The 13,215-nt window shown below is 44.4% G+C and overlaps 1 pseudogene; it reads left to right on the plus strand.

Annotated features, from left to right (window-relative positions):
• Positions 1-8,940: 8,940 nt before the first annotated feature.
• Positions 8,941-9,058, plus strand: LOC120581343 (uncharacterized; annotated as a pseudogene).
• The last annotated feature ends 4,157 nt before the right edge of the window (positions 9,059-13,215 follow it).

A 13,215-nucleotide genomic window follows, 5' to 3' on the forward strand; every position in this document is an offset into this window, starting at 1 on the left:
TTGACCTCTATTAATTTAGCCTGAGCTTATATTAGCTCTTTTCAATTAACCCCAGCACACTTCTTACTCAGATAATTGTTAACATTATAATATATATTGTTACATTTTTACAACATATCAATATTATCAGTGATATATTAGCATATATTAGTGATGAGGACTATCATTGACTGCATATTTTCTATGTGCCAGCATTTGCTCAGTGCTTTGTAAACATTGTCTCATTTGATCTTCCATTAGACAGTCATTATTGTACCAACTTTCAAGAAAGCTGACACTCAGAGCGATTAAGTAGCTCACTCGAAGCCACAAAGCTTGAGATTGGACCTGTGTTTGTTGGACTTCAAAATTTCCTGATTATAAGCTTTGTGCTGTCTTGCCTTGTGGTGACTGTCCTTCTTGGGGGTGAGCATGGGAGGCTGTTCTGTTGTCCCCAATGTATACTACACCTTTGTCTCTACTCTGTGCCTTTGATCTGCCATCCCACATCCTTGCTTCCTCCTTTGTAACTATATTCTTCCAGTGTCTCCACCCTGCCCTCTGACAAAATTCTGACTGGGTGAAGAATGTGGAGAGGCAGAATTCTTAGTAGCATTTTAGACTCTGTCCAGCTTAAGTAGTAATCCTTCAACATTGTGCAGTAGATTGGGAACCCCGCTGATGCGGCTTGTCTTTCGAGCCCCGGCACCTCCCCTGGGGATTGAAGAAGCAACCACCGCAGCACTTTTCCTTTCTTGATGGTTGGCGTATCCCAGAGCATGGCTGCCTCGCATGGGCACATGCGGCCTGCCTCCCCACTCTGAGGAGGAGTGGGCCGGAAGTGTTGTACACATGGGCACTGAGACTAGCCAGAGCCAGAGCTGGACCCGGCTCTGCACATTAGCCCTGTGCTCTCCTTCCAAGGTTGCCAGGCTGGCTGAGCCCCTGAGGCTATGAGCGACCTGCAGAACCTTTGGAGGCCTCTAAAGAGAAAGGGGCCTTTGGAACCATCTCACAAATTTGTTAGACACAAGACCCAAATGGGCTCCAGGAGGTCACAGAAATAGCTGATGGTTTATTTCCAGCCAGTGTAGTTTGACCAATTCACTTCATCATAACAGAGAAACTAGACGCAATTTTTATCATCTACTTATTTATTCATTCAGTGATTCCCTTCTTTATTCATCACTGTATCCAATGATTTCTTTGTTCATTTGTCCATTCATTCATTTTTTCTTTCATTTATTTGCTCAGACACCTGCATAGGTCTACTTCCTCCTTTCTTTTAAGTCTTTTTTCTCAAATGTCACGTTAGTACAGAGGCCCCTCATTCCCTCCCCCACAACAGGAAAGACACTTTCTCTGTTTTATTTTTTTTCCATGACATATTCCTAATTACTATCAAATTTGCTTGTTTTATTCATTGTCTGACTCTTGACTACAACAAACAGGGATTTTGTCTACTGCTTTTATTACTAGAGCCTCAGTGCCTAGAATAGTGTCTGGCACATAAGGAACTTAAGAAATCTTTATGAAATTAGTGAATCTACTCATCTATTCCATAAATCCAGCTCTGAGAGTCTGCTGGAGAGATGGTTGCTTTTGAAGGGGGTCAGGATCCAGGATAGGGGCTTGGGAAGGTGGCCTGTGGACTAAGCTTTGAAGGCCAGGGATACTTGTGTTAGTAGAGATATTGAGGGGTAATGGGTAGCACATTCTAGATTGGTGGGATAGCTAATGCAAAGCAAGTGGAAAAGTGTAGACCATATTTGCAGAGATGTTCCTGAGACTTAATGGCTGGATGGATAAATAACTGAATGTGGGGGCTGAGGGTGAGCGAAGCTTTGGGGTTGACTCAGGCTATGCAATGGAGAGTTGGGTGGAAAGTGATGTCATTAACCAAGGGGGATGTTGGGGGCTTCAAGAGGAGAAGGAAAGATGATGGTTTCAAGACCTCCTTTTCAAAAGCAACTTTCAATTACAATTTGACCCAGATTTTTTGTGTGGTGTTGATTTTATTTTTGATTCATGTTGTCTGGTTGTGCCAAGCGCCAGGAGAAGAGTACGTTTGGGCCACCTCATCCATCTCTGCTGTCTTACATCTAGGTGTCTATGAAATGTGGCTTCTTGGTGCGGACATGGAGGGGGTTACACAATGGAAGACCCGCCCATGAGCTTTCCTTTGCCGTGGTCGGCTTAAGCTGTGGTGAGACTGGTCTGGGAGATGAAGTATTAGTATTTGATACTTGGATTAGATTGCTTCCAAATGATTGTCTGCCTTTTGAAAATTATGGGTAAGCCTGCTTTGGAATTTTGAGCAAACATCAATCACAGCTCTATAGCTATGGATTTCATGTGAAATTACAGCCAGAAGAGGAAGAGGGAGAAGAGCAGCTGGGAAGACTTCCTGGGGGAGGAGTCTTTCAAAGGCCATTCCCTGATAGAGCAAGCAGTGGTACCGCCAAGGGAGGGCATGAAGAGGCAGTTCTAAAGCATGAGGAAGGATCTCTCACAGTCAGATCTTTCCAAGAATGGGATGGATTGACATGAAAAGTAGTGAGCTTTCAGATCCATGAAACATGGAAGCAGGGGCTGAATGACCAACTATTAGAGAGGATGCAGCATGGCTTCTTGTTCTGGATGAGTAACTGGGATGGACTTTACCTTCGAGGTACTTCTAAGACTCATATCCTAAGCTGCTAAGAGATTTCAAGATTAAACGTGTCACATCACTGTCCCTCTCCCAACACTGAGACACCCACTCACTCCTCCCAGGACCCAAACCCATGACTGTGAATAATGGAAATTAAGGTGTTAGGAATAGGTCATAATAAAAGTGTTCCTACTAACGAAAAAAAAAAAAAAGACAGAGCTTGGTATCGCTTGCCATTTTGTAGTACCCGAGGAATGAATGAAGCTTGATGCTGAGCATCAGTGTGTCTAACAACCTCAGAAAGAGATAGGGCTAGACATTATGTTCTTCTGAGGAAACAGTACAGCTTCACCTATCATCTTGCCAAAGGTGTTTGTCTGAGTTTGAATGCAGCCGCCAATTTGAAGGGAAAACGGAGGACAGATAAACATGGTGAATGCATCACGAATATGCAATCAGCAAATTCCAGACTGTGGAATCACTACAGAGCAAAGAGCCAAGGTTCTTCAACTGATAAGGTGTCAGGTAAAGTAAGAGTTGGAGGTGGAAAGCTGGGAATTAGGAGAGACAGATAAGATTTGCCAAATGTAGAAAATGAGCATGACTAAATGACAGTGTCTAGGGATATACATTTGAATGATAAAATGATAAGGAAAAGCAAGAAAATGATCATTATAAAAGTTAGGTATGTGGTTACTTTCAGGGAAGGGAGGGGATTGTGATTAGGGTGAGGCACCCAGAAGGGCTCCTGGGGTGGCTAGCATGCCTCTATTTCTTGATCTTGGTAATGGTTACACGGGTGTTCACCTTATAATGATTCATTAAACTGTATGTTTGCTTTGTGTGGTTTCCTGTTATTTTAAAATAAAAAGGTTAAAAAGAATAAGCCACATATGCAATGTTTTTGTATTACTCCTCATGTGCCAGTACGTTGGCAGCCCCTTGTCTGCTCTGAGTTAGTGACCCTGACTGGTGGTGGCCTCTTCTAGCCTCCCCGATACTCTGAAATGTAGATGTAAAGAGATACAGAGAATGGAGAAAAATGGTTGAGTGAAGAAAAACCACTGCGGAAAAACACAGTGACAACAATGAGAAAGAATCCCATCTGTAAAGTTTGCAGGTCTCCAGTTAAGTTGATGTGTACCTTCTTTATTAGCCCCCTTCAGTGGCAATTGGTGGGGGCCCAGGTTGGGAAAAGGAGGTGAGGGGGAGTTAGGAGCCTGTGAGAAGCCTGAGGCCGTCTCAACCTTTCCATCATCCCATGGGACCCCCATGGCCTAGCAGTGTTGCCCTGGGAAGTTCAGCATGTCCCCTGGGCTTCTCGGCCTCCTGGGAGAGGTGATAATCCATTTCCTGTGAGATAAGGCACAGAACATATTTAGATAAAAACAAAATCAAGTTGAAATCCCTTAGGGGGTGTTGTTGAAAGGTATTGGAACTCACTCAGTGGCGCCAGGGTTTACAGTCTGGTGAACAGGGAGCCTGGTGCTATTTTGTGTTGGAGGCCACCAGGCCCACCCAAGTCATGTGTATATGTGTGTGTACATGCGTGTGCGTTAATGTGTGTGTATGTCTGTGTTGGGGGCCCTGGAAGGGACAGACCTGACCCCTTCCCTGAGAGGATCAAATGAGGGTTCCCTGGAATGGGCCAGGCAGGGGACACAGTGGAGAAACAGCTCTGGGAGGTGGGTTCCCTGGCACTGTCCTGAACGCCACTGTGTGACATCAGGGAAGCTGTGTGACTTCTCTGGTCCTCTTTTGTCTCACATGAAAAATGAGGGGATGGAATAAGATGACCCGAGGGTCCCTCCCAGTTTTAACAGTAAAGGACTCTAAACTAGAGGATTTCCAGCTCACATTTCTTTAGCCTTCATCCTGGATACCAAAGAGTTTTCTTTGTATAAAAATTCTCCCACTTATGTCCACACCTCTCTCCTGAGGAAGATGCTGAGCTGCCTTGACCTATAAGCTCGTTTCTTACGATCTTTGACAAAAAGGTGCATCTCAAGCTTTCTCAACTCACTCCAAGCGTCTGTCGTGCCCATACACATTGTGAGAACTAGAAAAAGGTGCTTTTAGCAGATATAGCCCAGCATGCTCATAGTTTGGCTGATGGAGAGTAAATGGTGTCTCTGTGGAAATTGGCAAGAAGACCCCTTTTTATTTAGAAGATGCAGCCTCATGGCCATGCACATAGCTTGGGTAGCAGAACAAGAGCTGCGTTTCAGCCTCCACTCTCCTCCTTGTCAGGGTGTCTTGGACTGTGAACAACCTGTCCAACTACACATGGTGCACTCTTTTACTGCTCTCCATTCTTGCTTCTGCAAAAATAAACAACTAAACGAGAGGGATCTTCAGAGAACTTTCCATATGTGCTCCAGTGCCCAGTACAGGGCCCGGGAGAGAGTAGGAACCAAAAGGGTTTAATGGAGCATCCTACATCATAATTCAGCAGCCTAAATGCAGGATGTGCAGCCATCCTGGCAGACTTGTCAAACTCGAACAGTCCAGCAGATGCCCTGACCTCCTATTCATGGGAAAATAGAAGCCAGTACATGGGATCTCCCTGAGCTTCCTCACACCAAAGCTATGAGTCTACTTGCATCCCTGCCATATTTCTCCTGCCTCACTGTTTGCACCACTCAGACCTTCTCTGCATTTTCTACATTTCTTCTCCCTACTTCTCCCCCTATCTAACTCATCCATTCACCTTTTAGGTCTTCCTGAAGCATAACTTCTTCCAGGGCCAAGAGAGGTGGAGTGGGGGCTTCAGGAGAGGTCTGCCTATTACAAACTCCAGTTGCTTTCTGCACTTTTTCCTAATACTCTGTGCATTTGTAATTTACTTCTTTGGTTTCTCTCCTTCCCCGGTAGACTGTAGGCTGCCCAGGACAGTGGTGGTGCCTGCTTGTTCATTTGCTACAACCTGTTTCTAGTCTTTTGCTTGTAGGTAAAATGGGAACGGGGGTGGGCAGTTGTCTGTGGCTACATAGATGAGTGACCCTTGCATGAAGGGAGGTATAAATTAATTTGTGAGTGAACAAACACTCTGAGCTCCTGTGTCTCACTTCTCTTGACCAATCTGCAACATGGCTCCCTGGACCCCACAAAAGTAAAAAATGGAGAGAACAGTACGGATTATCCAGGCCCATCCTGCTACCCTACATTTTAGGAAACTGAGACCCAGAGAATTTGAAGGAAGAATGAACCTGCCTGAGGTCATGCAGCAAGAGAACAGCAGAGCCTGAGTTACATGAGGCGTCTTCGTGCTGGGTGGGGAAGACATTGTCCAAGGGACAAGTTTTTGGTAGTAGTTATGAATAATAGCATGTGATCCCTCCATGTGTACAGTACTTCACAGTGTTCAAAAGACCATTACTACACCCTCACACAAGCTCTATATGGTAAGCAGGCCATGGCTGGCTCACCATTCAGATGGAGAGATGGAGACGAGTGCCTTTTGTGTGTGGCTGTGGCTACTGCTTCCCTCTCATGTCCCTGGAGATGAACACTTAGGGGCTATGCAAGTTAAGGGCCCTGAAACCTAGGCTTCACCAACTTCATAGTGAGCCTGCTTTTGAAAGTGTGTGTGTGTGTGGTGTGTATGTGTGTGTATGTGTATGAAATAGGGGAGGTGACAGCATCAGCTGAGGTAGGGGTGGGGGAGGTGTGAGGATGATTTCTCTCCTCTGTTGGGTGGGCTCTGGCAGGCTGCTGGGCAGAGCAGGATGGGGGCAGTGGTGAACAGATCTGTAAGAATGTCACCAGCCTTTAGCCTACAGAAGAACAATAAGCTTATGTTTTGGTTGCTGGAAAGCAGCGGGCCAGCATCTGGCCTGGAACTGGGCTGCCTAGTTCATGTTCTGCTGCAATAAATCCTACCCAGAGCTGTCTCCACAAGGGCCAGCTCACTGGGGATGGAGAAGGCCAGGCAGGGCCAGGTCCTGTGCACTGTCGAGAACCCAGTGGGGTACCAGGGAGAAGCACCAGGGTCACCCTTCACCATGTTGGTTGTGGATACCCAGGGAACTTTTTGTGTAGGTATGTGTATGTTAGAGTAAGACACACCAGGGGTACTTGAGAGAGGTGTGTAAGAGTGTGAGGCTATGTGTGTGTGAGAGGACATGCATGGAACTGAGCATGACTGAATGTGAGATTGTGTGAGACCATGAGTGCACAGCATGGAACTGCAAGGCAATTTCGTGATTGTGTGTGTAAGTATGTGGGTATAGTTGAGTGTGAGTGAGCTTGTGAGATGAATGTGAGCATGCGTGTGTAACTCTGTGTGGGGTATATGTGTGAGACTGTGTGTTGTATGTGCACAGCCAGGAGCAATGAGCAGGAGGCAGGTCTGGGAAAACAGACCTACCCTCTGGTGACCCAATTCTCCTTGGCAAGCAGTTTTCTGCAGACTTATTTGAAGTGGACAGTGGGCAGGTAGTGGGGAGATTGAGGGCTGGAAGTGAGGGTTGGAAGAGGGGCCAGCTCCAAACCCAGGTGCCTGTGTCAGGCTTCAATGGCCTCAGAGGTCCTCCTTCCTAGACCAATGCTCACCTCAGTCCACAGTCATGCCTGTGTGCTGCCTCCCTGCCAGGAGCTCTGCCCGCTGTGCCTGCTGCCCCTATCCTGGGATGCTCCCCACTGTGTAGCTGGGCCCAGGGTGAAGGGGGCTCAGGAAAGCTTTGCCATGTGAGTAACTTTTTGATCTGGCAGCAGCCCTGGCTGTTGTCTGAGGCAGGGCCTTAAACCCCAATTTGGCTCTTACAGTGGAGGGGGGCAGACCAGTGTTCAGAACAAAACAAAACAAACAAAGCAAAACAAAACTTTAACTGGAGGACAGGAGACATGGACCAGAGGCCTGGCTCTGTCACAGACGTGCTATGTGACCTCGAGTAGGCCCCTTGCCCTCTCTAGCTGATGGGCGGATTAGAATGGACGTTCTATCATCTTAAACTCAGTGGACAGTGAGACCCATCTCATCCTCAACTTCCAGAGGCAAAGCCCTGAGACCCAGTTGAGCAAAATTATCTCTTTAAACTTCAGGCACAGGTGCTGAGTAGGATCCAGTGCGGGGGCAGGCACACAGTAGGGCCTTAGGAAGTGCTTGATGAACTGGAGTGGGGATTCATGGCCTCTAGAGGAGGGCCTATGCTCCATAGGACTGGACTGGAGACAGACCTCAAGCCAGGGAGAAGGGGAGGCAGGGCCTCCACTAGCCCTCAGGATATTTTTATGCAAGCTAGAAAAAGGCGCCCCTTGTGGGTGGACACATCATAGCAATAATGGGACCCATAAAGGTTCTAGGAGCACCTGCCAGTTGCCAGGGAAGGCCCCGGGCACTTTCCATTAAACCCTCACACTGATCCCCCGCGTGGGAGGCATTACTAACCCCATTTACGGGATGAAGAAGCTGGGGCTCAGAGAGGGAGGCGGGTACTCCAGCAGAACACAGCGGGGAGCAGTGGCCGCTCGTCCTGCCCGCGTCCCGCTTTCATCGGCCCAGGGCTGACCTCTCTGGGCAGGTCAGAGGATTTTCACAGCACAGTTTCCTGAGAGAGGGGGATTAAGGCGAACCACTTGGGTTGGCCAGAGCCAGAGGCCAGGGGAGGCCTGGCGGAAACCCAAAACCTCCGCAGCTGTTCCCAGTTTGCCGCTGGCTGGACCACGTGGGGTGCGTAGTGAGGACAGCGGCGGGCACCACCTTGTCCTGTTTTGCGCGTCCCTCTCGTGTCTTTAGTCTCTGTGGCTCTCAGTATGTCTGTCTCTTTCTCTTCCTGTTACTTAATTTCATAAAATCAAGGAAATCGTCAAGGTCTTGTTGAGACCCCAAGCTTTCCGCTAGTCTGCACTGGACACTGCCCACCTTGCCGGTGCAGGGAGGTGGCTCTGCTGCCAGGAAGTGTGGCCACGAAGCTCAGGGCTCAGAGCTCAATGGCAGGACAGTAAAGCACTTGCACCAGAAGTCATGCCAAGGGCATTGGAGACTCCATTGACTACTTGGCAGGCTCTGCTCCTCCATGCTCTAGACCTTCCTTTCCTGGGCATGTCCTCCACCTGCTTCCACCTCCCACTCCCCAAGTTCACGGCATGGGAATCTTCATGAGGGGCTCTACAGTAGAGTTCACCAGTTGCCACTTGTCTATCTTCAGACCAAGAAACTTCCTATTACCACCGGGAGAGGAAAGAGTCAGTTATGTCCAAATTGGAGTGTTGTTTCTGTTATTTCCTTTAAAATCTTGGGCACAAATTTTAGCCGGTTTAGTCTGAGTTTCTCCTTTTGGAAAATGGGGATAAAGGAGACAATAGCGGTCTATGCCATGCCACCCTGAACATGCGAGATCTCGTCTGATCTCAGAAGCTAAGCAGGGTGGGTCCTGATTAGTACTTGAATGGGAGACCGCGTAGGAAGACCAGGTACTGTAGGTGGGGTGGGGTGGGGGGCAGTGGGGGTTTGGCAAAAAGGAGATAATAGCGAACAATGGTTGTCAAACTTTAGTGTGCATCCCCGGGGAGTGGGGAGCCTTATTAAAATGGACTGCTGTGCCCCACCCCCAGAAATTCAAATCCAGTAGATCTGAGCTGGGTAAAGAATCTGCATTTCTAACGCCCTCCCAGGTGATGGCTGATTCTGCCTATCTGCAGGCAAAGTGGCACTGAATGGAATCGAGAGAACAAATGGGCTGGCACTGTCATAGATGATGTTATGGTGTCACATGGCATGTGTCTGATGCTCTCACCTAGCTGCTCTCCTTGATCAGAACCCTGGTTTGTCTCTATCTTTCTGTCTCAGCCCACCTCACCTGGCTGGGCTCTGGGCAGCAAGCACTCTTCCAGCCCCAGAGCCCCTGCCTGCAGGCTCAATAGCCAGGGTAGTTAAAATCAAGTCATTATAAACCTGGCAGAGCCCGTAAGTCCCCAAGATGGACAGTCATTTCAGCAGCTTGACTCCCATAGAGTGGCAGTGGAGCCAGGCTTGGGTGCAGGGTGGCCGGGGACAAGTGACCAGTTAAGGATCATCCTCCCAGGTCACTTACTGAGGTTTTTCCTGGCTCTGTCATCATCACTGGGCCAGGACACATCCAGACCCCTGCTGTTAAAGCCTGTCCGGGAAGTTACTCTACTTGTCAAACTAAAAAGTCACTGAGGCGATGTCACTGAAGGCAGTGCTTCATGTGCTTCGTTTCATTTAGTCCTGAAAAAAAAAACTTAGATGTTACGTTTACACAGCTTCTTTGGGGGTCTGGGGGCTGGCATTAGGGATCCTTTCTTGGGGTAGCTTCCTCTTTCCCCTGCAATCCCAGGATGACAATGATGGCTGATCTCTGGACATTTCACCATGCCATGTTGGTTCCCATATGTCTGTCAACACCTTCATAAATAGCCCTTCATTAAATCCTCTCCAATTAACCTTCTAGTTGAGCCATCTATTTCCTATAGGGAACCTAAAGGACATACTCATCACTCATTCTAGTTTGATCCAGTATTTTATCCATGTAGGGAGCCGAAGAAGAGATAGAGATGAATTCAATGATTGGGATCCAACTTCTCATTTTGCCAATGAGAGAAAAAGAGGCCCAAAGTGGAACAAGACAAAGTTATATTATAGAACAAGAAAATGACCAGATGGATGAGAACTTAGGGCTCCTATCTCTTCAACCCCACAGACACACTGATAATGGCTTTAGTCTTTCATTAGAAATCTGTTTGTATTATTGCTTACTTGTGTCATGAGTCTAGTCTCTGGCATTTTTGTAAATTATGTAGGGCAGAAATATATTTTTTTTTTTATTAAGTTCATTGGAGTAACATTGGTTAATACAATTTATATAATTTTCAAGTGCATGTTATAATTTGACATCTATATATCCTATTGTGTGTTTACCACCCAAAGTCCAGTTTCCTTCAGCTACCATATATTTGATCCTCTTTATCCCATCTACCTCCCTCTTCCTCCCTCACCCCCTACCCAATGGTAACCACTAGTCTATTGTCCATGTTAGGGCAGAAATCTTGACATAGATTCTAAACATCCCCAAGACATTCAATACGTGTTTTATTTATTTAACAAACATTTCTGAGTATCTTTTAATAACAGCTATCATTTGTTGAGAGTTTTCTTTATATCAAACACTAAGTTAATTACTTTATATGTACATTCTCATCTAATTCTAATCTTATAGATGAGAAAACTGAAGCATAGAGAATTTAACTAATCTCTCTGAAGTCCTAGAGTTAGTGAATGGCAGAGTGGGCTTCTCTTAAGCACTTTGCTCTCCTGCCTCCCTATGATGTGTCAAGTCCGTGTCAGATGCTCAGGGTCAGGGGCTTATCAGACATGACCTCTGTTCTCAGGGAGCTCATGACTGAGATGGGGAGATATGTGTGAACACGTATTCTGGGAACACACAAATCTAAACATACAGCCTGATATTTGACAAGATGACAAAGTAATGCTGGGTGCTGGATCACTCCTCAAAACAGCCCTGGAGATGTCAGAGATAAAGAGAGATATTTCATATAAAAACTGTGAGGGGATGTGAAGGTGGTAGAGTCCTGGGAATGTGAGAGGTGGATGGAAGTCTGAAGCAGAGGAGTATCTGGGGCAGGCTGGGGAGGGGATTATGTGGCATCTTTGAATCTCCTCCACATTACCTTTGATGGGTCATCAACCATCTTTTTTGTCACTGCGGGGCAGAAAACAACAGTGACAGTGACCATAGCATGTGCAGGGGATGGGTCAGCATCTGAGCACTTCATCTTCCTAGTCGCTACCAGTCCTTGCTCAGAGACATAAATGATTGTCCCTGAGGAAGACAAGAGGAAAGAGAACTTAAAATAAGCATAACTGTCCCCAGAGAGATCAAGTGGGATATTGGGAGCACGAAGCAGGTCTAAGTAGTTGTAGAAGAGAAACAAGGGAATATCCTGCACATGAGAGAGTTTATCACCTAATATCTTCTGAAGAAACTTCTAGCATGTATATTTGAGAAGAAGGATTTTGAACCCAGAAAGGAGTGTGATATAAAAATCAATGCTGGGGGAAAAAAGTAAATATGAGAATAAATTGAAACAAAACACTGACTATATCAATAATAATATAATATTAAGAAATATGACTAATTTGGGGGTCAAAAGTCAAGGTAGAATTAAAATGCTAGATAATAATATCATTTAAGATTGGAGGAAGAGTTATTTAAGTTGAAGCATTCTAAAGTCTGCGTTGTTGAAGAGGGAAATCTTATTTAATTTTAGATTTGGTTAAGTATGCATGTTAAAAAATTTAAAATAACTAGTAAAAGAGTAGAAATAAAATATAAAAATTTTAAATCAGTAAAGAAAAAAAATGAATTAAAGCAAAGCCTTGGTTAATTAAAAAAATAAAAAGACAGAAGAAGAAAGCAAAACAAGAATAAGAGGAGAAATATAGTAAACATAAAGCAAAAAATAAGGTGGTTGACATAAATTTAAATAAATGAGGAATTCCAGTAAATGTAGATGAACTAAAATCTCCAGTTAAAAGATAAAAGATTGTCATATTGGGTAAAAATGAACTCTTTGCCCCTACCCTGGTTATATGCTGTTTATCCAAGACAAACTTAGAACATAAGGACTCAGAAAGATTGAAATAAAGAGTTCGAAAAAAGATATTGTGAAGGTAAATAAGAATGACAAACGATTCTTGAATTGCCAAATCCAGCAGTTTATTAATAACACATTGTAAACCATTGCATTTATTCTATGAATGTAAAGATGTTGTGACATTTTGAAATCTATTAACTCAATCTCGAATATTAACAAATTAAGAGAAAAAAACAATTATCACAATAGATTCAGAGAAAGCATTTGGTAAAATTCCATACACATTACTAAGACTTTCATTTCAGTAAACTGTGTTGTAAAGGATATTCCTTAATCTGAAAAATGATTTCTACCAAAACGAACAGCAAACACAGTATGTAATGGGGAAAAATTTGAAATATTCCCTTTAAAATCAGGAATTAGGCAAGAATGTCTGCTATCACTGCTTTTATTCAATATTTTACTAGAATTCTTAGCTAGAATAGTAAGGCAAAATAAAGAAGTAAAAACCAGATTGTGAGTGATTATGACAGGATATAATGATCTATGGCAAGATCTACGAGCATTTATAGACAAACTATTAAAATGAACTGGAGCTCAGCAAATTTGCTGGATATAAATAAGATTAATATATAATCAATTGTGTTCCTATATACCACAACTAAGTATTAAAAATGAAATATTAAAAAGGTAGCATTTATAATGTGACCAAAGAACATAAAGAACTTAGGAATAAATCTAACAAAAAATATAAGAAATCTTTGGGAAGAAAATTATAAAACTTTATTTTAAGGTATTAAAGAAGATCCAAATGATTGGAGAGACATATCATATTAATGGATAGGAAGAGTCAGTGCCATAAAGATGTCCTTTTATTTAAATTAATAATACATTTATTAACATTACAAAAAAATCTCAACAGTGTGTGTGTGTGTGTGTAATTTTAAATGCTTATTCTAAAATACATATGGAAGAGTTAAGATTCAGTAACAGTTAAGAAAGAA

This window comes from Pteropus medius, unplaced genomic scaffold (assembly GCF_902729225.1).
Source record: "Pteropus medius unplaced genomic scaffold, Ma_sr-lr_union100, whole genome shotgun sequence".
Classification (NCBI taxonomy): domain Eukaryota; kingdom Metazoa; phylum Chordata; class Mammalia; order Chiroptera; family Pteropodidae; genus Pteropus; species Pteropus medius.